Here is a 15,892-nt window from a genome sequence, read left to right on the forward strand (position 1 = left end):
CTTCAGTTGAATCTATAATGCTCTTAAAGATAAAACGTTTTTGGAAATTTTCCTGGCATTTAAACTGCTTCCCACTTTTGTTGATACCAAACTCTTTTCATGATTTCCACTAGAAATCAAATTCTTCTATCCATGTGCTTTTATAGTTGTTGTTGTTATTGTTAGGTGGTGTCAAGTCAGTTTTCACTCATAAAGACTCTATATACAACAGAAGGAAATACTGCCTGGTCGTGTGCCATCCTCACAATCGTTTTTATGCTTGAGCCCATTGTTGTAGCCACTATAGCTAGAGTCACTTAAGATTCTAACCTCGCACCACCTCAAAAACACCAACTCTTCTTTCCTAACCAAGTCCTCCCTGAATAACATCTCTAACTGTTAGTAGTAATTTTGCCCTGACTCCCACGCACATCTGGCAAAGAACTTGGAGGAGAGGCTCATAGAAGTGCAGACACATTTTGAAATGTAAGATTTCTCAGAGTCAAAGCCGAGAGGCAGAGATCCATCCTGTATTCTTCCTCCATGGGTATAATTTGTGAGAAAATAAGATCTTGTATTCTTCATCCATGGGTATAATTTGTGAGAAAATACAGTGCTAGTAAAGAAAATTAACATTTGGAGTAAGAGAAATTGTTTTTATATTTCACATGAAAGCTTTAATCATATTATCCAGTTCTTCAGTTCAAATGCTTAGCCCCATGCTGAAGTGCGTGTCAGGCTAATTAACACATTTATAAGGATGACCAGTATTACTATGAGCCGGGCATTATTCTAAGTGCTTTACATGCACTGAGCCTAAACCTTTTCCATAAGTGCGTCAAAGTAGGTATCATCTCTATTTTACAGATAAGGAACCTGGGCCACAGAGAGTTAAGTAACTTTTTCAGGCTAAAAGAGCTAAAAAGTGGCAGACCCAGGATCCATATCCTAATCATTCTGCCTCGGGTCCATGTTCCTAAATTCTTAGAGTAAGAATAATTTAAGGATATGCCAAAGCACCCGGCTGTCATGAAGTCGGCTCTGACTCATGGCATCCCCATGTGTATCAGAGTAGAACTTAGCTCCACAGGGTTTCAAAGGCTGATTTTCCAGGAACAGATCACCAGGCCTTTCTTCCAAGGCACCTCTGGGTGGACTGGAACTTCCAACCTTTCTGTTAGCAGCAACCAAGTGCATTAAGCATTTGCACCACCCAAAACAAAAAGCCAAACCTGTTGCTCTTGAGTTGATTCCAACTCATAGCAACCCTATAGGACAGAGGGGAACTGACCCATAGGGTTTCCAAGGCAGTAAATCTTTACCAAAGCAGACTGCCATATCTTTCTCCTGAAGAGCGGAAGAGCAGCTGGTGGGTTCGAACTGCTGACCTTTTAGTTAGCAGCTGAGCATTTTAACCACAGTGCCACCAAGGCTCCTTATCAAATCTACAGTGAACCTCAAATCAGTAAGCTAGAAAAATCAAACTTTGTAACCTGAAATGCACTCTTTTCTTATGCCATTCTTCATTAGATTCAAAAGGCTCTAGTGAAAGAGAGAATCTCTGCAAACAGAGTAGAAATTACCAGTCAGAAAGAGTCGTGTTTGTTTTTGCCATTTCAGCACTGCTGCTGAAACAGTCATGTCAGGGAGGCTGATGGCTCCAGCCACCCACGCTTCTGAAAGGCTGCAGCCAAGACTGAGAGGCAAAAGATTCCTGGTCGTGTGAGCTGTGCATTGAATTACCTTGTGAAATAATGGTAGTTTAAGGAGGCTTTTTAAAGTACATCTTAAATTTAAAAGCAGTTTCTAACAAACAAAATTTGGCTATGCTCAAGTTTAAAAAAGGGGGGAAAAACTTTTTACACACTAACGCATAATACAGAGAAGATAGAAATGAGCACAGGAACAGCTGCAATTCATTTCAGGGAAAAAATGTTCTTATGAAATATCTCCACTTATTTCCCAGTGGTTTACAAGGTCAAAGGAGCCCTGGTGGTGCAACGGTTAAGTGCTTGGCTGCTAATTGAAGGCTTGACAGTTTGAATCCACCAGTTGCTCCATGTGAGAAAGGTTTGCTCTTGTAAAGCTTACACCCTAGAGAGCCCCATGGAGCAGTTCTACTCTGTCACATGGGGTCACTATGGGTCAAAACTGACTCAACGGCACCTAATAACGTACAAGTCCAGAGATTTCAGAAATAGAATATGACATTCTTCTTTGCCTCCAAAATCTGTTTCTTCAACATACTCCCCTTCAATGATACGATATCAAAGAACCCTGGTCTTAAGATAGAGGCCTGAATTCAAATCCCAACTAAACATGTATGCCAGCAACCTATTTTTATTTTATTATTACTATTATTATTTTCATTTTTTAAATTGAACTTTAGATAAAGTTTCACAGAACAAACTAGTTTCTCATCAAACTGTACACATTGTTATATGACACTGGTTAACAACCCCACGACTTGTCAACACTCTCCCTTCTCAACACTGGGTTCCCTATTACCAGCTGTCCTGTTCTCTCCTATCTTCCAGCCCCTGCCCCAGGGCTGGTGCACCCTTTTAGTCTTGTTTTGTTCCATGGGACTGTTCAGTCTTTGGCTGAAGGATAAATCTCAGGAGTGACCTCATTACTGAGCTGAAAGGATATCTGGGGACCATACTCTCAGGGTTTCTCTAGTATCTGTCAGGCCAGCAAGCCTAGTCTTTCTTTTTGAGTTAAGATTTTGTCTTACATTTTTCTTCAGCTCTGTCTGGGACCCTCTATTGTGATCCCTGTTAGAGCAGTCAGTGGTGGTAGCCGGGTGCCATCTAGTTGTACTGAACTCAGTCTGGTGGAGGCTGTGGTAGATGTGGTCCATTTGTCCTTTGGACTAATCTTTCCCTTATGTCTTTAGTTTTCTTCATTCTTCCTTGCTCCTGAAGGGATGAGACCAGTAGAGTATCCTAGATGGCCATTCAGAGGCTGTTAAGACCCCAGACGCTACTCACCAAAGTCGAATGTAGAACATATTCTTTATAAACTCTGTATGCCAATTGAGCTAGAGATTCCCTGAGATCATGGTTCCCATAGCCCTCAGCCAGGCAGTTCGGTCCCTCAGGTTCATGTGTCTACAGAGCTACCATGGGCTTGCCAGCAAGCTATTTTGGACAACATTTTGAGGCTCAGCATCCTCACATGTAAAATAAAAATAATAACACTCACTTTATGAAGGTGACAGAGACACAGACAGAGAAATAGTGAAGAACATATATGTGAAAGTGCTAATGACTGGGACGCAACAGGGGCATAAAAATACCAATTACATCTCAAACTCAGTCCTTCACACACCAATTCACTAGTTTCAATCAATTCTTTTATCATTTAGAATTTGTTCATTTACTGACTCCCATGGGTCACCCAGGCACTCTGCTAGGTTATCGGGTTTACCTGAGATTGGAGGGTCTTAAGGGAGCTAAGTGCCAAACTTCCACCAAGCAGCAATGGAGACGATTAGGTATTTAAGATGCTCCCTTTGATCAGAAGAAGGGCCTGGTGATCTACTTCTGAAAAAATCAGCCATTGAAAATCCAGTGAAGCACAGTTCTACTCTGACAAACACAAAGTTGCTGTGAGTTGGAGCTGAACTCCGCAGTACCTGGTTTTTTAACTCTACCCTTATAGAGTTGTAAATTATCTTAATAGTAAATAAGAAGTCAAACAAAGGTAAATGTTTCAAGAAAATCAGGTCACCCCCATGTAGCCTGGACCTATTCAACAACACCCTGAATGACACTGAAATGACCTCCAGAATTCCTTTTTGTCTACGTCCAAGTTTTGGATACTTTTTCATAACAAACCACATCATTTCAAAATGGCTGTCCAATTGTCGGATCCACCTTTAGTTTGGGAGATCTGTGACTTTGTCTGCTAGCATATACGTATATGTATCAGGCTCTGTGTTAAGCACCCATCGTTTAATCTTCACAATAATACTGTGGGGATTATCATGCTTATCTTGTAGAGGAGACAACAGAGGATCAGAAAGGTTAAGTCCATTCCCTTTAGTCACACAGCAAAGCCAGTTCTATGTCAAGTCAAAGTCTATGCCCTTAACTGCTGCCTCTTCTTCTTTCTAGTCAAATTTTCTTTCTCTTCTGAAGTAAATTTCAGAATTAAAAAAAGCAAGCTGCTCTCTTTGGTGTGAAATATTGGTTTAATAGTACCAGAGGCAAGTGAGAAATCCATTGGCAGGTGGGCAAGGGTATTTCCTTCTGAAAGTTCCTGATTTGGGGAATATCAGTTCTTGCCTCTAAATATCCTGTGTGTCTGTTGACCTCTTATACGGTAGATCTGATCCCCCAAGGGGCCCTCACACACGGGTAAACTCAGGCTCTTTGAGCGAGTTTTCCAGGACATCTGAACCACGTTTGTCAGGGATGGACTGAAACCTACCCACTCCCTGGGTATGCTGCATACGTTTGTTTCAGTGTACCTGGGACTTAAAAATATTAAGATCATTCTGTATTCTTTGGGATATATGGAAAAATAGTCTTTAGATCCTGGGTCTTTTTTTTTTTTTTTTTACCAAATGTAAAATCCAATGTAAGAATTATATCTTATAAACTCTGTTCAAATTAAACAACTCCCCATAAGACTGGACAATGCTCCTAGATTTCTGGGTGTCTTCATATTAAGTATACACCTGCAACTAACCTCATTAATCCCTCTAGAGTGCCCCTTCTTGTTTCCCAAGAACCTTACTCACTATGAAGTGACAGATGGTAGATGTTTAGCCGAAAATTTTCTTTTTCCCAAGACCTGTATCTCTAAAATTTTGTATATCCCATGCGACCTCTTCTTCTGTATTACTGTATAACCTTCGAAAAGCCAGCTGTACATTCTTTCTTTTATCACAAGATTATAAATGACATATGAGCAAAAAACCGCTTTGCGCTCGTCACAGCAGTTTCTCCAGAACTGACTGCCCGTTTACAAAAGTCTCTCTGTCTCTCTTTTCATAAACAATTGATCTCTTTAATTTTCAAAGTCTGACTGTTTTTAACAACTTTAATCACAGGTAGAGTTTGGCCAATGTAGAATGTAAACTTATTTCATTGCCCAAGGAACACTCAAATTAAAGTCAAAAAATAAATTCTTTCACTGTGAGTCTACATAAGTAAATTTTCAGGGTTAGAAAAGTAATTTTCCTCTTTTACTTTTGTAGCTTAAGTAAACAAACATATACTTTTTATAAAACTTTTTTTCCTATTTTAGTTCTTAGTTGTTGTCGTCTTGTGCCATTGAGTCGATTCTGACACATGGTGACCCCATGTGCTACAACTGCTCCACAGGGTCTTCTTGGCTGTAATTTTTAAGAAAGCAGATTGCCAGGCCCCCCTTTTGTGGGGCTGCTGAATCTGCTGTACCTCTTCCATTGACTAGAACCTTTGACATAGGGATGATAGAGATACAATTTAGTTTATAAAATCAAAACAATGTACAATAGTCTCTATTTCCAACTAATTTCTGGGTGACATAGCAGAGAAATTGCATTTTCCCTTTCAGCCAATAAATAAATAAATAAATAAAAAGTTTGAGTTTGTTTATGTCATATCAGAAACTTTTCTGTGTGCTTCAGGGTCATGAAAGTGAAGGTCAAGTCTTTTAAAATATCAGATAGAGAGGATACTATTTCCTAGGACCTAGGTGTTTCCCAGTAAACTTCTATTTAACATTCAATGTGTGTACGTGTGTGCATCAAAACATAAGTATCAACGGCTTGCATGTGCTGTCTTAATGGTCTTGAAATAAAGTGAAGAACAGAGTAAGATTAAAGCAGAGAAGGGAGACACTACAATTTCTGAGCCCCCTCTACATAAAATAACTGTTTTTAATCCCATAAACATTTCAGAGGAGATCTGCACATAGAGACTTGCTTGAGTGAGCCTAATCAGGTAACTGGTCAATGACATTTGTAACCATAGAAACAGTTGCCATTGAGTTGATTCTGACTCACGGTGACCCCATTTGTGTCAGAGTAGAACTGCACTACATAGGGTTTTCAATGGCTGATTTTTTGGTAGTATATTGTCAAGGCTTTCTTTTGAGGTCCCTCTGGGCAGACTCAAACCCCAACCTTTAAGTTGACTGCCAAACGCTTAACTTTTTGTGCCACCCGTGACATTTATAACCAGAGCCAGTTTTTATTAGCAATTTGCTAAGGAATTTATGGAGCCCTGGTGACAAAGTGGTTAAGACCTCTGCTGTTAACCTAAAGGTCAACAGTTCGAATCCACCAGCCACTCCTTGGAAACCATATGAGACAGTTCTACTCTGAGTAGGAGTCAACTCGATGGCAATGGGTAAATAAAAACCTAACCTAAATCCATTACTGTTGAGCCCATAGTGTTTCCAAGGAGCTGCTGGTGTATTCAAACTACAGACTCTTTGATCAGCTTCTGAGTTCTTAACCAGTTCACCACCAAATAAGCAAATTATACCTTGCCTAATTTATTCCACTCTGTAACTTTAAGAAATACATGTTAATACTATGCCCGTTTTATAGAAAGGTGAACTGAGGGATAGGTTGTTGTTATTGTTGTTACTGTATCAAGTCAGTTACAACTCACAGCGAGCCCATATACAACAGAAAGAAACACTGCCCAGTCCTGTGTCTTCCTCACAATTATTGCTGTTTGGGCCCATTGTTCTTGTAGCCACTATGTCAATCCATCTCCTAAAGGATCTTCCTCTTTTGGGGCTGACCCTCTACTTTTCCAAGCATGATGTCCTTCTTCAGGGAATGGTTCCTCCTGATAATATGTCCAAAGTACAAGAGACAAAGTCTCACCATCTTCACTTCTAAGGAGCATTCTAGCTATACTTCTTCCAAGACAGATTTATTCATTCTTCTGCCAGTCCATGGTATATTCAATATTCTTTGTCAACACCATAATTCAAATACATCAATCTTTCTTTGATCTTCCTTATTCACTGTCCAGCTTTCCCATGCATAATATCTTGGCTTGGATCAGGTACAACTTAGCTCTCAAAGTGACATCTTTGAAGAGGTCTTTTGCAGCAGATTTGTCCAATGCAATGCATCCTTTGATTTCTTGACTGCCGTATTGATTGTGGATCCAAGTAAAATGAAAACCTTGGCAATTTCAACATTTTCTTCACTTATCATGATGTTGCTTATTGGTCCAGTTGTGATGATTTTTGTTTTCTTCTTGTTGAGGTGTAATCCATACTGAAGACTGTAGTCTTTGGTCTTCATCAGTGAGTGCTTCAAGTCCTCTTTGCTTTTAGCAAGCAAAGTTGTGTTATCTGCATATCACAGTTTGTTAATGAGTCTTCCTCCAAACCTGATGCCCCGTTCCTCTTCTTATAGTCCAGCTTCTTGGATTGTTTGCTCAGCATACAAATTGAATAATTATGGTGAAAGGATACAACCTTGACTCACACCTTTCCTGATTTTAACCCAAGCAGTATCCCCTTGCTCTGTTCAAATGATTATCTCTTTTTCGATGTACAGGTTCACATGAACACAATTAAGTGTTCTGGAATTCCCTTTCTTAACAATGTTTTCCATAATTTGTTAGGATTCACACAGTCAAATGCCTTTGCATAGTCAATAAAACACAGATAAACATCTTTTTGGTGTTCTCTGCTTTCAGCCAAGGTCCATCTGGCATTAGAAGTGGTATCCCTCATTCCACATCCTGTTCTGAATCCGCCTTGAATTTCTGGCAGTTCTCGACGTACTGCATCAACCATATCAGCAAAATTTTACTTGCATGTGTTACTAATGATATTGTTCAATAATAACCACATTCTGTTGGATCATCCTCTTTGGAATGAGTACAAATATGGATATTTTCCAGTGGGTTGGCCAGGTAGCTGTCTTCCAAATTTCTTGGCATAGATGAGTGAGAGCTTCCAGTGCTGCATCCCTTCGTGGAAACATCTCAGTCAGTATTTCTTCAGTTCCTGGTGCCTTATTTTTCTCCAATGCCTTCGGTGCAGCTTGAACTTCTTCCTTCAAAACCATTGGTTCTGGATCATATGGTACCACCCGAAATGGTTGAATGTCAACCAATTCTTTTTGGTACAGAGACTCCTTGTAATGCTTCCATCTTCTTTTGATACTTCCTGCTTCCTTCAATATTTTGCCCACAGAATCCTTCAAATTTGCAAACTTGAGGCTTGAATTTTTTCTTCAGTTCTTTCAGCTTGAGTAATGCCTAGTGTGTTATTTCCTTTTGGTTTTCTAACTCCAGGTCTTTGCATATCTCATTATAATGCTTTACTTTGTCTTCTCATACCACCCTTTGACATCTTCTATTCAGCTCTTTTACTTTGTCAATTCTTCCATTTGCTTCAGCTACTCTACATTCAAGAGCAAGTTTCAGAGTCTCTTTTGACATCCATTTTTCATTTTTTTCTTTCCATCCTGTCCTTTGCTTTCTGCATTTATGGTATTCTTGATATCATTCCACAACTCACCTGGTCTTCAGTCACTAGCATTCAATGTGTCAAATCTATTCTTGAGATGATCTCTAAATTCAGGTGGGATTTACTCAATACCATATTTTGGTGCTCGTGGACTTGCTCTGATTTTTTTCAGTTTCAACTTGAATTTGCATCAGAGCAATAGATGGTCTGTTTCATAGTTATCCTCTGTCTTTGTTCTGTTTGATGATATTGAGCTTCTCCATTCTCTCTTTCCATAGATGTAGTCAATTTGATTCCTGTGTATTCCAGAAAAAATTCTATCATACAATCTCCAGTGTCTTTTCTATCACCAAGGCCATATTTTCCAACTATCTACCCTTTTTCTTTGTTTCCAGCTTTTGTATTCCAATCACCAGTAATTGGCAATGCATCTTGATTGCATGTTTGATCAATTTCAGATTGCAGAAGTTGGTAAAAATCTTCAATTTTTTCATCTTTGGCCCTAATGGTTGGTGGGTAAATTTGAATGATAGTAGTATTAACTGGTCTTCTTGTACTGGTATGGATATTTTCCTATCACTGAAGTGTTGTGTCTCGGGGTAGATCTTGAAATATTGTAATGACAACTATGATAACCTTCCTCTTCAATATGTCATTCTCAGCATAGTAGACCATAGAATTGTCCTACTCAAAATGGTCAATATCAGTCCATTTCAGCTCACTAATACCTAGGATATCTACCTTTAAGTGTTCCATTTTATTTTTGATTATGTCCAATTTTCCTAGATTCATAATTTATTCATTCCATGCTCTAATAATAGATGTTTGCAGCTGTTGCTTTTCATTTTGAGTTGTGCCACATCAGCAAATGAAGGTCTTGAAAGCTTGACTCCATCCACGTTATTATGATCAACTCTACTTTGAGGAGGTGGCTCTTGCCCAGTCATATTTTGAGAGCCTTCCAACTGAGGTGCTAATCTACCAGCACTATATTAGACAATGTTCTGTTGCTATTCAAAAGATTTTCACTGGACAATTTTTTTAGAAGTACATTGCCAGGTCTTTCTTCCTAGTCTGTCTTAGTCTGGAAGCTCCACTGAAACCTATCCACCATGGTGACCCTGCTGGTATTTGAAATACCAGTGGCATAGCTTCCAGCATCACAGCAACATACAAGCCACCACAGTACAACAAACTGACTGACAAGTAGAGGAAGGCACAGACAGGAGGGATGGCTATATGTACTGGGTGCAGGTGGACACTAACCACTCTGGACTTGAAAGCATCAGTGAGCACCCTTGTGTAGAAGCCTGTCTCATTTTGCAAGTAGGAGCCCTGGTGGTGCAATGGTCAAGTGCTCAGACACTAATTGAAAGGTCAGAAGTTTAAGCCTACTAGCCCCTCTGTGGGAAAAAGATGTGGCGATCTGCTTCCTTAAAGATTACATACTTGGAAACCCTATGGGGCTGTTTTACTCTGTCCTATAGGGTCACTATGAGCCAGAATCAACTCAATGGCACACAACAACAGTAGCATCAGGATGCAAATCAGGTCATCTGACAAGAGTACAAGTTTTCAAGCCTTATGCTCCCCTGTTATGCTGTTGTTGTTGTCTGCCTTCAAGTCAATTTCAACTCATAATGACCCCGTGTGACAGAGTAGAGCTGCCTATAGGGTTTCCTAGGCTGTAGTCTTTATGGGAGCAGATCATCAGTTATTTTCCCCAGCAAAGCAGCTTGTGGGTTTCAACCACAGATCTTTCAGTTAGCAGCTGAGCCCGCTAGGCCTCTTAAAGTGCTACTCTCTATTTCTGTGTCAAATGCAAATAGCATCATCCTGAGGTTTGTTGTTGTTGTTGTTAGGTGCTGCGGAGTTGGTTCCAACTCATAGCGGCCCTATAGGACAAGGTAGAACTGCCCCATAGGGTTTATGAGGAGTGGCTTGTGGATTTGAACTGCTCATCTTTTGGTTAGCAGCCGAGCTCTTAACCACTACACCACCAGGGCTCCACCCTGACGCTTAGAAAATAGAAACTCACGTCTTGAAATCTCCACTTGATTTTTCTCTTCTATTCATTTCCTTCCACACCCAAGGATTCTCTTTAAGTGAAAAATAGCATCAGATTCTGAGACCCTTAGCTTTAAGTGGTGTTTGAATTTCCGTATGACTTTAAGGTGCAACAAATGCCACATTTATTTCTCTTCCTGAAGTTCTCTGAGTACCCACTTTCCATAGTCAGTAAAGAGTTTCACATCAGTCTTTAACCATGGTGTCCTGCTTTCCTTTGGGCAGTACAGGACTCCTATGACAATGTGGTCCAGGAAAATCTCTAGTCTTCAGCTCCTTGTGGTGACTGTCATCACTGTTGTGTGCCCAGGTTCTCAATGTCAAGTGCTGGTCTTCTACCATCTGTTGACACTACTAATCTAGGCAGGCTTCATGAATGCTCCTCTTAGCAGCCTCCCACTGACCACAAGTCTCTCAAGACCAGCACGCTGAGTGATCAACCTCTAGAGGCACCCACATCACCATACATCCTCTGAGGGCCTGGCATCTCCAATCTCCGCCTCTCCAAAAATAGGCATTAAACATTCAGTACGTACCAAGCACTATTCTAAGTGTTAAGCATAAAAGCATCAGAAAGATCCTACTCTTATGGAGTTTATGGTTTAGTGGGGTAGACAGACACTAAAAATGTACTGTAAAAATATAATGTGATGGCCTAATGTGTTAAGTTCTAGGAAGAAAACTAAATCAGAGTACAGAGATAGAGTGAGGGTGTTGGGAAAAGACACTTTGAGCTGTAATGTTTGTGTGGAGATCTGAACGAAGTCAGGAAACAAGACTTGAAGTCATCTAAGACAAAAGGTCTCCAGGAAGAAAAAAAAAATTAAAGAGCAATTCGCTTGAGGAACACCATGGACGACAGCCAACTATAGCTAAGTAAGCAAGAAGGGGAGTGATAAAAGATGGGTTTGGAGACACAAGATCTTGCTGGACATTGCAGGCCATGATTTCATTCTGAATGTGATGGTATACTAGTTTTCTATCATTGTGTAACAAGTGATCACAAACTTAGTAGCTTGAAACAACACACATTTATTATCACACAGTTTCCATGAGTCAGGAGCCCAACATGTTTTATCTGGGTTCTCTGCTCAGGGTATCTCAAGGCTCAAATCAAAGTATTAGCTAGGGATGAATCCTCATCTAGAGGCATGACTAGGGAAAAATCCACTCCCAAGCTCCTTCAAGTTGTTAACTGAATGCATTTCCTTGTAGCTGTACGATTGAGGTTCCCATTTTCTTGCCGGCTGTCAGCCAAGCATCAATCTCAGCTACTAGAGGCCACTCTCAGGTCCTTGCCACATAGTCCTCTTAGCAAAATGGCAATTTGCTTCTTCCAGACCAACAGGAGCATCTCTCTCTCTCTTCAAATCTCTCTGACTTCTTCAAAGGCTCATCTGTTTAAGTCAGACCCAGTCTAGCACTATAATATTTATCTTAACTAATTCAAATTCAATTGACTAAGAACCTAAATCACATCGCCAAAAGCCTATCATAGTCACAAGTTCTTTTAAAGCTCAAGGGGCAGTGGCTATACAGGGCATGTGTACCAATGGGTGAGAATCTTGGAGGCCATCTTAAAATTCTGCCTACTACAGATAGGAAGCCAGAAATTCAGAGTATTGAAGAAACTCCATGTGATTTACCTATTTATAAGGTCACTTGGGTTTCTGTGTAATAGATTGTAGATGGACAAAAATAGCAGCAGGAAGACAAATCAGAAGAAAATGTTCATAGCCTAGGTGTGAGATAGTAAGGAGAGATGTGATTCAGAATGTATTTTGAAAATAGCCAATAATAGCATCTATCTGTGGATTGGCTATGGGTGCCTTGTGTGAGTAGACACTGGTTTCTGTCAACCATGAAATCCAGAATTCTCTGGCTCTTTCCAATCTCTTAGAAGTCACCAACCATGCTACAACCCTACCTATCTCTTTTGGCTCTCAGAATATAGGCTAAAATGAAATACAGCCTCGAAGACCTTGGGGGATCTGCTCTCCTCAGCTTTCGGCCTCATCCAGGACCTTGTTCCACGTGACCTTGTGTATTAGTTTCCTCAGGCTGTCATAGCCAAATCCCCCTAACTGGGTAGCTTAAACAACAGATTTTTTTTTTTTTTTTTTTTTTTCCTCTCACTGTTCTAGAAAGCATAAGTCCAAAATCTAGGTGGTGGCAGAAACATATGCCCTACAAATCCTCTAGGGGAGGATCCTTCCCTTTCTCTTCCAGCAACTCATAGCCACAGGAATTCCTAGGCCTGTGGAGTAAGCCACATCGCTCCATTGTCTGCCTCCATCTTAACATGGCCATCTTCTCTCTGTTTGCCTCTGTGTTTCTTTTCCTCTTCTTATAAGAGTACCCATTATATTTGATTAAGAGCCCACCCTGCTCCAGTACAACCACATCTTAACTAATTACATCTTCGATACCCTATTTCCAAATAAGGTCACATTCTGAGATTCCAGGAAGGACATAAATTTTGGCGGATACTATTTAACCCAGTACACTTCACTTCTGTTTCTTGAATATGATTCCCTGAATGTGGCATCTTTGTTCGTCCCTGCTGTTCCCTCTGTCCGGAACATTCTTACCCCATGACTCTCCCCTCACCACTTTGCCGTGTCTCCCCTTCCTTCCCGCTTCACTCATACTTGCTAGGGGAGACATCTCTAACCTCCCTAATTGGGACCTGCAGAGATGCCTGAAGAGTACCTAGGTTGCCTTGATCTGGTATGTAAGTTTACACTTACTTGCATAATTCCTTTATTGATGTTCATCTTCTATACTAGATTGCAAGCTCTATGAAGGCAGGGACCATATCTATTTGCTCACCAACTTATTCACAACCAAAAGCACAATGTCTAGCAAGTAATAGTTCCTCAATATTTGTTGAATGAATAAATGAGCGGCCTCTAAGCTTGCTCCTTCCAGTAAGCATTGCTAATTCCTCCATGTGCTCAGACCTTCCAAAATAGGACATGGGCAAAGGGGCAGCCTTCACAGACAACAGTGATGACATTGAAGAGAAGGGGTGATGCCCCTCTACTCTCTCAGCTCAAGTCCTCACACAATAACTGAACAAAGCTTATAATCCCTTTTCTGAGTAACTTTTCCCACTCAATTTTTCTCCCAAATGAAATACACACCAGACAATGGTGAGCAATTATGAAATTCTTTTATTGAAGGACACAGTGTGGAAGAAACAGAAGCTCAGACTTTGACCTGCTCCACAAGGACTGGCATTTGAAAGAGGGGGTTCTATGTGACCACCACCTCTCTCCAGATGTCTCCATCCCTCCCCCCCACCCTTCATTCTTCTTTTCCATACTGTCCTTCTTCCACAACACCCATTCTATGCCCCACTGCCTTCCCCCAGGAATTGCACCCTTCTGCAAGGAAGGAAGGTTCATGCACTGCTGTACCCCGTAAAGGGGAATGGAGAGTAGCTCTAGGCTCCTGAGTGGGCATAGGTAGGGACTCCATGTAAGAGTTCCATCTCTTAATCAGGGAAAGCTGTGACTGATTGCTGTCTTGAACCTTTAATTTGTGAGCTCATGTTGTAAGGGTATAACTCATGTTTTTCCAGAAGCTCTCCAGTCCCATCTGAGAACAAAAATTGCCTCCTAGTTTATCTTTTATCCTGTTCTTTGTAGGACCCAGGTATTCTTATGGTTGAAGGGCATTGGATTCTTTCTCAATCCTGGCTTACATGGTAAGAGTATAAAAGGCTGATGCTCAGCCTTCCAGCATGGATGAGGTCAGTTTCAATTAATTTTTTTCAAATTCCAGTTTGCCACCAAAGTACAAAGAAAAAAGGAAATGAGGTTGGGGGTTAATGCCAGCTTATTGTACAACATATTCTATGGTCTTTGTAAAGTAGCTCAAATTCCATTTCCTTCTTTCCTATAATTGTCATCAACTACAGTTGTTTTTTAATATGAGAAAATTAAAAGTTAGTCCTTTGCTTTCCCCTGTCTCAGTAATGCCTATTTCTTTAACTTATTTTCATGTCTCCTATTTCAAAAATACATAATTTTCCTTTTAATTCTTAAGAATTTGTCGAGAATGCTGGCTCCCTGAAAATGTCACTAAAACAATGTCCTGTTGACAAAACAGAACTGATTATTTTCCATAGAGAGAGGAAACATTATCTACGCAAAGTCTTAGAAGCTTTATAAAGAGTAGAGGGCAAAGTTGGAATATTTATGAGATTTTAAAGTATGGTTTAAGGTGGATCTTTCATTGTGGGGCTTGATTAGGATTGGAAAAAGACCATCTACAATGTTTTAGGGTTGGTGAACACCGCCAAGTGGAGATTTTGAGGCAAGAGTTTCAAAACATTATGGCTTACAGTTTGAAGCTGGCTATTTAAAATCTAGGAGCTGTGGTGGTACAATGGTTAAGTGCTTGGCTGCTAACTAAAAGGTTGGTGGTTCAAATTCACCCAGTGGTATCTGGGAAGAAAAGCCCTGGCTATCTGTTTCCATTAAGATTATAGCCTGAAACACCCGAGGGGGCAGTTCTACTCTGTCTAAAGATTGTAGATTAAGTTGTACAATAAATTGGAATAGACTCGATGACACACAGCAATAACATTTTAAGGTTGAATATCTGATGTTTATATGATTTGGTGTGAGTGTACAGAGGGAAGTTCCTGAAATAAACAATAAAGTTATTTGCGACTTTTATTCTCCTGGGCAAAAGTTTCCAGAAACATAAAGTCACATTAGTGGAGATGGCTGAACAGTACAATTGTTCTAAGGTAGACAATAAGCTGCCTGGGTACACATGATTTTGGTTCTTAAACGTGCCTAGACTTTAAGAATCTTGATTCAATTGCTAATTAAGGATTACAGTATAGTGCTAATGACTAAGGCTTAAAGAAATTAAATAATGTGTAAAGTCAGTTAGCTTTCCAGCCAATATTTTCACCTGATTTATCATATTTTTTCCTCTGTTATCCCTCTCTAGAGACACTTGTTACAGTCAAGTCCCTGCTTGCTAGACTGAAATGCCCAGTTTACAGTTGAATTCACCATGATATTTTTATACATTCTGGTTCAGTCAGCTTTGTAAAATATCATGCATGGATAGTGGAGCACCCTGGTTAATGCAATCACTACATATTTATTTAAGTGTCTAGGTGGCACAAATGGTTTGTGCTCAACTGGGAATCTAAAGGTTGGCGTTTGAACCCACCCAGAAAAGGCCTGAAGGTCTGCTTCCATTAAGGTTACAGCCAAGAAAACCCTATAGGGCAGTTTTACTCTGTAACACATGGAGTCGCCATGAGTCAGCACAGACTCGATGGTGACCAACAACACCACCACATATTTCTTTATAATAAATATCACACCTACCTCCGAAAGTTCATTTGAGTGTCTAAGTTACTGCCTATCACCTT

Source organism: Elephas maximus, chromosome 14 (assembly GCF_024166365.1).
Source record: "Elephas maximus indicus isolate mEleMax1 chromosome 14, mEleMax1 primary haplotype, whole genome shotgun sequence".
Taxonomy (NCBI): Eukaryota; Metazoa; Chordata; class Mammalia; order Proboscidea; family Elephantidae; genus Elephas; species Elephas maximus.